Source organism: Arachis ipaensis, chromosome B06, assembly GCF_000816755.2.
Source record: "Arachis ipaensis cultivar K30076 chromosome B06, Araip1.1, whole genome shotgun sequence".
NCBI lineage: Eukaryota > Viridiplantae > Streptophyta > Magnoliopsida > Fabales > Fabaceae > Arachis > Arachis ipaensis.
In genome coordinates, this window is record NC_029790.2 from 25,065,606 (window position 1) to 25,075,048 (window position 9,443).

At 39.9% G+C, this 9,443-nt stretch overlaps 1 long non-coding RNA gene across 1 annotated transcript; it reads right to left on the reverse strand.

The window, feature by feature from the left end:
* LOC110263249 lies at positions 2,468-4,479 on the reverse strand. Its single transcript, XR_002348567.1, has 3 exons — positions 3,964-4,479; positions 3,151-3,285; positions 2,468-2,715 (listed from the first exon to the last, which is right to left on the reverse strand). It is a non-coding gene; the product is annotated as an uncharacterized LOC110263249 (long non-coding RNA).

Below are 9,443 nucleotides of genomic sequence, written 5' to 3' on the forward strand. Positions count from 1 at the left end.
GGAGCTCGTCACAGTCATTCAATCATTGAATCCTACTCGGAATACCACAGACAAGGTTTAGACTTTCCGGATTCTCTTGAATGCCGCCATCATTCTAGCTTACACCACGAAGATTCTGATTAAGAGATCTAAGAGATACTCATTCAGTCGAAGGTAAAACGGAAGTAGTTGTCAGGCACCCGTTCATAGGGAATGATGATGATTGTCACATTCATCACATTCAGGTTGAAGAGCGAATGAATATCTTAGAAGCGAAATAAGATGAATTGAATAGAAAACAGTAGTACTTTGCATTAATCTTTGAGGAACAGCAGAGCTCCACACCTTAATCTATGGAGTGCAGAAACTCTACCGTTAAAAATACATAAGTGAATGGAGGGTAGGCATGGCCGAGTGGCCAGCCTCCCATACGTGGTCAATAGATCAAAATATAATCCAAAGATGATCAAATACAATAGTGAAATGTCCTATTTATAATAAACTAGCTACTAGGGTTTACAGAAGTAAGTAATTGATGCATAAATCCACTTCCGGAGCCCACTTGGTGTGTGCTTGGGCTGAGCTTTGAGTGTTTCACGTGTAGAGGTCCTTCTTGGAGTTGAATGCCAGCTTTTGTGCCAGTTTGGGCGTTCAACTCTGGTTTTGGATCCTTTTCTGGCGCTGGACGCCAGAATTGGGCAGAGAGTTGGCGTTGAACGCCAGTTTGCGTCATCTAAACTTGGCCAAAGTATGGACTATTATATATTGCTGGAAAGCCCTGGATGTCTACTTTCCAACGCAATTGGAAGCGCGCCATTTTGAGTTCTGTAGCTCCAGAAAATTCATTTTGAGTGCAGGGAGGTCAGAATCCAACAGCATCAGCAGTCCTTCTTCAACCTCTGAATCTGATTTTTGCTCAAGTCCCTCAATTTCAGCCAGAAAATACCTGAAATCACAGAAAAACACACAAACTCATAGTAAAGTCCAGAAATGTGAATTTAACATAAAAACTAATGAAAACATCCCTAAAAGTAACTAGATCCTACTAAAAACATACTAAAAACAATGCCAAAAAGCGTATAAATTATCCGCTCATCAGTCAGCTAGTAAAAACTAGCTCGGAGTACCTTTTTGGCAAGGGCTCGTGCCCCAAGGTTATTGCCGCACATGCCACTGTGGACCTCTTCGAGAACTTCTCTTGTAGCGGAGGTCGGGACGCATTTTAAGAGAGGTGTAGAGATTCCTCTGTTATATATGACATCTTGTATTATGGTGTAGTACTGCGCTTCTCGTACTAGCCTTTTTGCCTCCTTTTTGTCTGTGGGAAGTGTTTCTGACTTGAGGTAGTTGATTATGGGAGTCATCCATCCTTGATCCTGTCCTAATATGGCTAGGATCTTTTCTTCCTCCAAGGTTGATGGACTTCGGAGTGTTTCTTGGATGAGACTTCTATTGTTGTCCCCTGGTTTGGTGCTGGCTAGTTTTGAGAGTGCATCAGCTCGGGCATTCTGCTATCGGGTTATGTGTCGGACCTCATATCCCTTGAATTGTCCGAGCTGTTCTTTGCTTTTGTCAAGATATTTTTTTTATAGTGGGATCCTTAGCTTGATAGCTCCCTTCTATTTGTGAAGTGACTACTTGGGAGTCGCTAAAAATGGTCACTCTTTGAGCTCCCACTTCCCTAGCTAGCCTCAAACCAGGTAGTAGTGCTTCATATTCATCTTGATTATTCGAGGCAGGAAACTCAAATTTTAAGGAGAGCTCGATTTTGGTTCCCTAATCGCTTTTTAAAATGACGCCTGCGCCACTCCCGGTTTTGTTTGAGGACCCATCTACATAAAGGCTCTACTTTGTGGGGTGCCCGGGGTGTCAGTATACTCTGCGATGAAGTCGGCCAGGTACTGGGATTTGATAGCTGCCCGAGCTTCATACTTGATATCGAATTCGGATAACTCGACAGCCCATTGCAGGATTCTTCTCGCTAAGTCTGTTTTTTGCAAGATCTCCTTTTTGGGTTGGTTGGTCTGTACTCTGATAGTGTGGGCTTGAAAGTATGGTCGGAGTCGTCGAAAAGTGAGTATGAGGGCGTAGGCGAACTTTTCTATCTTTTGATAGTTTAATTTAGCCCCTTGTAAAGCCTTACTGATGAAATAGATGGGTTGTTGTCCACTTTCGTCCTCTCTGACCAGCACTGAGGCTATTGTCCGACTCCCTATGGCGAGGTATAGTATGAGCTCTTCACCTTCCCGAGGTCGAGTAAGAACAGTTGGTTGCCCCAGAAATTTCTTGAAATCTTGGAAGGCTTGCTCACATTCTGGGGTCCACTCGAACCTCTTTCCCAAAAATATATAGTTTTAATACAAAATAGATATGAAAAATATGTGAGATAATATATATATATATATATAATAATAATAATAATAATAATAATAATAATAATAATAATAATAATAATAATAATAATAATAAATTAATAGTGCTAATTTTTAAAAAAAAAAATTGGGGGGACCATGGCCACCTTAGGCCCCCTTGAATCCGCCACTGGCCACCAACATATAGTACTGAATCCTTCAACCACCATATTGTCATGAATTAATGTAACTTTTTATGGATCGCCGAAAGATAGAAGGATCATTTATACTAGCTTGTCTTCGGCTATAATTGGTGGAAGAAATTTGTAATTTTCAAGTGTCTGGTCAAAGATATGTCCCATTCTCAGAAGCTTTTCCTGCAAGACTATACAAAGGAGGATGATCCTATTATTCATTCACAAGAATCAAATTGACAAATTTCACCCGCCTCTTTAAAACGGATAAAGCATAGACACTGTAACATTTTTTTTATTGTTGGACAATATCCAAATCAAACACACAAATTTCTTATTTGCAATTAACTTTTTGGAAACACGTTGGATTTTATCTCAACAAAATCATATTTGAAAAAAAAACATAATTTTTAAAATGGGATAAATACTTGTGTGCCTTGATAATTGCATAGCAACAAGAAAATAATTCTGTTTTTCCATTAAACTACATGTAGGAAACAATGAAAATGCATCAAATCATGATTTATGTGTATAAGAAATGATTTTGAAAACATGAATAAAATTAAGGACAATATCCCCGATCTATCAACAAGGAGTTGAGTGCAATAGATAGAAAAAAGTCATACCTCACCAGATGCTCCACCAATCATTTGTAGACTAATAGGAAGCCCGACAGTCCTACCCTCAACAAATTCACATGACAAAACCCGTTGGATGATTTTGTCTGCTTTGATGATATCTTACCAAAACTTGTTTATTAACTGCACGAAAAAAGATCAAGGGATCAAATAAAGAGGTTGAAAGGATGCTTCAAGAGTAAAGGCGTGCCCTGTCTGCAATAAGATTAGAAAAATATTTTCTATCTTAAATATGCTTTAGTAATGTCTTTTGTTATATTTTGCAGCATGGAATATGTGTTTCATATGAAAACTAATGAACTAAAAAACTATTTAGAGTTATTTTTATCCTTCGTTATACATCAATCCTTCATGGACATCTACATCTAGATTTATGTGCCCTTAAGATCCATACAACATTACACGCACAGATAAACTTAACCTAAAGAAGGAAATTTAAAAAATTATATATAAAAACATGTTTACTGTGTAACTTAAGATGGTGTTGTTAATGTAACCACTTTTTATGATAGTGATAGTTTTTTATGATTGGTTTTATTTATTGATACTATTTGCAAATCCACTTCTTTTCAAGGTAGATTATGGAAGCATAATCTTGCTCTAGAAGTTGTGGATGCTCATAATGAACTAATTTCATGCTAACAATTAAATTCAACTCAGATATCAATCCTCTTAAAACTACCGAAAATTAGCATCCAAAAAACAAAAGAATTATCTTGTATGAAAGTGAAACCCTGTGACATGCACCAAAAACAAACCAAGAACAATTTCTGTTTATCAAAATCATGAATTACCACTAACCTGTGAACGCGGTGACGGCAGCGGAGGAGGGACACCTTGTGGGAGGCGTCTTGGAAGCGAGGATGGGAGCATCGCTGTCAAGGGTTGTTCAGGGCGAACAGTAGCGGCGCTTGCTAGTGCATCAGCGATGCAAGGACACTTCCACCACGGCGTAAATGAAGGCAGAGCAACACTAGGTGCCGTCAAAAGTTACCTCGGTGGAGTGGATGCGTCTTCAATGGATCGTCGAAGGTGACATGTAGCGGTGGCGGCGACGCGAAGCTGATTCCCAGAAACAACTAGGTTGGTGGCTGATGGAATCACCAGAGGCGCTAAGCACATTTGACGGTGGTAGTCGAAGAAGACTCCCAAAGATGATAGGTTCGGCAGTGCTGAAAGGGGGAGTGGGTGGATGTGGCTGCAGGGTAAAATTAGGTGTAAATTAGGTTAACTAGAGTAATTAGGAGTAATTAGAATTAACCTTGGATAATTGGAGATGTGGCTTTTTGAATGACATAGACTCTGGGGTCCAGTCTAACGAAAGTTGGCAGGAGTTGACTGATGAACGGAAATATTCTTATGTCGGTTAGAAACTAGTAATGAGTCCGATCGTGAGTATAGTCTAACCAACACGCGAATACCGCATCAAACAATTCTAAAATCTATGACCGAGAGTATTGATCCCAGGTCGTTCTCCCTAGGATTTGCTTTAGAGTGTGCATCATTGATTAGGAAAGCTTTTATGGTTTTGAGAATTGGTGCAAGAGTTCAAGCTAGCAAAGCAAACAACAATTAATTGAAATAAAAGCCTTGGCTAAGGGTAAGCATTGGAAGTTCCATCATTATAATTTCCTTCAATTATGATAAGAATTGATTATTGCTTCACTTAGTTAACCCCCTAACAATGGAGGAAAGTCAAGTGAGAATAACTAACTTGAGTCACAAGTCCTAGTCTCACCCTAGGGAAGTCTAGCTTTAGTGTACTCCAAGTCAATTAGCAATTCTCAATTCATAATCTACAATTGATATCCACTATTCAAGTGTCTCCAATAACTCAACCCCTAAGCCAAGTAAGAGAAATTTACTCCATAGCTAAGGTTGTCATTATCACAAACAATTGGTAGGTAATTATAGAAAACATGATGCAATTGAAAGAAGAGAATTGAATTTAAGCTATCTAATCCAAACAATCATCAACAATCAAATAATTGAATGAAACCTCAATTCATTAATTCACATTCAAAGTAACAAAGTGAACCAAATCTAGATCTAAGAAATTGAACTAAAAGAACATCAATTAAGAGAAGCAGAAGAGTAGATCTACACTTGTATAAAAACAAAAAGTCAATTAGCAATAGATCTCACCAAGAATTCAAAGGAAACTTGCAATGGAGGATGAAAACCTAGAGAGAAGTTGGAGTTTCTCTCTCTAAAAACAAAATGTAACTAACTTCCTAAAATATCTAGAATTATGACTAATTGTTCTAACACTCCTAATCCTTGGTCTTCTTAAGCTTTTCCCTCCAAAATCTGCTCCAAAACAGGGCCTGGGAACCCCTTGAAATCGCTGGGCACGTGTTTCATTTAAAAAATCATGTGCGCACATCGACGCGTATGCGCACTGCACGCGTACGTGTCCCTGGGATCTTCTGCGATTTGCGCGCAGGCGTAAGGTGCGCGCGAGCGTCATAAGGGATATGGCCCAGCCAACAAGCGCGCCGGCTCCTCGCTCAACTCCACTGCGCTGGCTCTGGATGAGCGCATCCATGCATACGCGCACAGTGCGCGTGCGCGTGCATGTCCAAACTTCCATTCTTTAATTTGTTTCATGCTCCTTCCATTCATGCATGCTTCCTTCATTCCTCTTGGCCATTTTTGCCCTATAACTTCTGAAATCACTTAACAAATGGATCAAGGCATCTAATGGTAATAGAGGAGGATTACAATATCTCAATTTTGATGCGAAAGAAGCATATTTTCATCTATGAGGTAAAATGGGAAAGAGACACGAAATCATGCAGTTTTATATAAATAAGTGTGGAAGATCATTGATAAAACCCTTAGATTCTATGCATGATAAACTCTAAAAACAGGGTTTATCAACCTCCCCACGCTTAAAGTATAGCATGTCCTCATGCTAAGGGAAAGCAAAAGATCAAAGGACTACAAGGGTGTAGGGCTCATGTGATGCAATCTACCTACATGAATGCACTACGGTGTATGCTACTATCTCCTTGGCCAAGAGCAATTCAATCTTCCTAGAATACACATATGTATATGCACATAGGGCAAGATGATGGACAATGTATGAACTCTACCAATTCTAGTCATCAAAGTAAAATATGCATAACTTGTATGAAGAACGCTCGCCAGAGCCGGGAACAAGGAGTTGAGCTTCGAACCCCTCACCAAAAGTATTTGCACTCTATTCGCTCGGTGTATAGGGTTGATCACTCAATCCTCCCCTACTTCATGCTTTTTCAAGATTTGTTTTTCTTCTAACAATCAACATATATTCCATGCATGCATACAAGTATCATGGGGTCTTTTCTTTAGGTTGTAATGGGGCTAGGGTCACGGTAAGGATGCATATTTGGTTAAGTGAGCTTGAAATTTGAATCTTTGATGAGCTTAAACTTCTCACATAACCTATGACATATTATACAATATTAAAGCTAACCTAACTACCCATTCTTTCACTTTTTAACGTACTCATGCATTTTCTTTTCATTTCTCAACACTTGTGCATTGATCTTTATTGAACTTTACTTTGGGGCATTTTGTCCCCTTTTTTTTTCTTTTCTTGCTTTTCTATATTTTTTTTCTTTTCTTTTGTTTTTCTCATCATTTTTTTTTCATTTTATTTTTTCAATGCATAAGGTCTACACATTTAATCAATACATGAGCATGTATCCAATTCCCAATATTTACAACGAAAATACAAAATTACCCTTTTTCTCAACCAATGTCCCAAAATTTCCCACACTTGAATGTTACACACACTAGCCTAAGCCAATCAAAGATCCAAATTAAGGACTTTTATTGTTTTCCGCTTTAAGGCTTGTAATGTGCTAACTTAAGAACAAAGTGGGTTAAACGCAGGTTCAAATTTGGCTAACAAAGGAAGATAAGAGGTAAGGCTATTTGGATAAGTGAGTTAATTGAAACGATGGCCTCAATCATATAAATGCATGAATACAAGGAATAATGGACATATAGAATTAAACAAATCAAAGATCACAATCGTAGGAGGAGAACAATTGCACACAAGAAGAAAAAATAAGTGGTTATAAGATGTAACAACACCATTAGGCTCAAAACTCGCTTGCTTGTGTTCTTAGCTCAAATTCTAATTCCATGTTCCAAAATACATCCTCCAAACAAGCTAAGCATCAAAAGATTTTCAAATTTTAAAATTGGTAGGGTCGCCCTAAAATTCTAGTTTTCTAGGAGAGAAGTCATTGCTCTAACCAAGTGGATTTATTAAGAGATACTAACATGCAAAGGATGCCAAAAATGAAAATCTAACATGCAATCTATCCTAATTAGCAAAGGTGATTCAAAATTTATTGGGTGTTACCTATGAAGACCAGTCGGTCGACCGACCTCCCCACACTTAGAAGTTGGCATGGTCCTCCGTGCCTTGAGTGAGACGTAGTGGTTGATCGGCTTCCGAGTGGCCATCCACTTCTTCATTATTGCTTTCCTCATTATCGGTGCCGGTGGACGTGGAAATTTCCGGTTCTTCCATAAGTGGGGCTAGGCAACCTAGAAGCTTCTTGACAAAAGCGTAACGGCGTTGGTTACGTCGCTCATAACGGTCAAGCTTCTTGTGGAGTTCCTCTATGCGTTGCATGGATGAATTTGGTGGTGCGGATGAGGTAGAGGGGATGCTCATGGGGACGGGTAAGTGTGGCTCTTCGGTGTCAGCCGGAGGGTAAAGTTATCTCCCGTTTGGAACAACATCTCCATCTGCTGGGATCATGGCTCTTCTATCCTTGGTCTCTCAGGAAACACCGGCTACGGCGACTAAGTCGGTCACTAGAGCGGGAAAGGGTAGATTCCCCTTAGCGTGGATGCGGCCCATGGATTGGCGAATGAGATGGGGAATGTGCACCGGTCTCTCGGTGAGGACACACCAAACCAACAAGGCTAACTCGGCAGTGATAGATGAGCCATAGTTGCTTGGGAGCACATAGTGGGCTAGAATTTGGGCCCATGCTTGAGCCTCTCTAGTGAGAAAACGTGCGGTGATGCCCTTGGGCCGGGGTCTCATCATCCCTCGAATCCAGAATGATTCGGGTATGGCAATGACCTTGAGGATAGCATCCCAATCAAACGCACTTGGCACCGTGCCGACAAAATCTCTTGATAAGCATCAATCCCTTCCGCTAAGGGCCCAGTCTTAAGCACATTTTGGAGGGCCTCCTCTGTGACAGAAACTTGCCTTCGGCGCACAAATACCGATGCAAGGGAGGGGGAGTGGTAGTTAGTGTAGAATTCAACCACCCAAGACAAGTTGGCCTCCCTTGGCTTCCTCAATAGGAACTCCCATTGCCGCCGTTCGATGCGGGGTATGATTAGTGGAATGACATGAGCCGGAGGGGCTAGAAGGGGCTCCGTATGATAGTTCCTTAGTTTGATCAAGGGGAAGACAAGTTCGCAATAGCGGTTGGGGAACTTGTTCGGATCCCTTGCCGGATTGTCCTTTTCCAAAACATCAATGTTAGCAACGCTCCTTGTCTTATTAGAGAGGGGCTTGGCTTTAGGTCCTTGTTGTGCTTTGCTAGTGGACCGTGAAGGTGCCTTCTTGGGTGCCTTTCCATTGTCTCTCTTAATCACCATCCTAGAAAAGAAAGAGAAGTGGTGAAATTAAGCTTAAAGAGGCATCAAGAAAGAATAAGCACGCTCGTGATAAGGCATAAAAGATAAGTAGCTTAGACACATGACAGCATCAACATGAGACTAAGTCCATAATAAAAATTTTGGCTAATCATTAGCAAGTGATGCATGAGTGATATAAGCATGCAAACAAGACGCATGAGAAGCATACACTCTTAACATCAATAACAAGGAAGTGAAAAATAGGGGAAGAGCATGGAGAAATGAAACAAGAAATATACTAAGCTCAATGCACATATGAACAAACAAGCGAATGAGAAAGAGCACTAAGATAGAAAACACTAAGTTAAAATAACTCCAAGAAGACATGTGGGTCTTTCATCAAACACTTGGTGTGCATCCCTTTTTTTTGACAAAAATTGAGAGAAGAGTGACAATGTGACATCCCATAAAGCATCATCAATCATCATATCATACCACAAATTGCAAAGAAAGCAAGTAAATCAAACAAGTTCATCAAAGCAAGAGTAAACTCCACTTGGAACACCCATGAGAAAATGAAAAGAAAGAGGGAAAGAAAATGCAACAAATAAAGAAAACATGAATGAAATTACTAAGAGGAAGAGTAAGAGAATGTAACTAAAGAAAGGGAAAAGGAA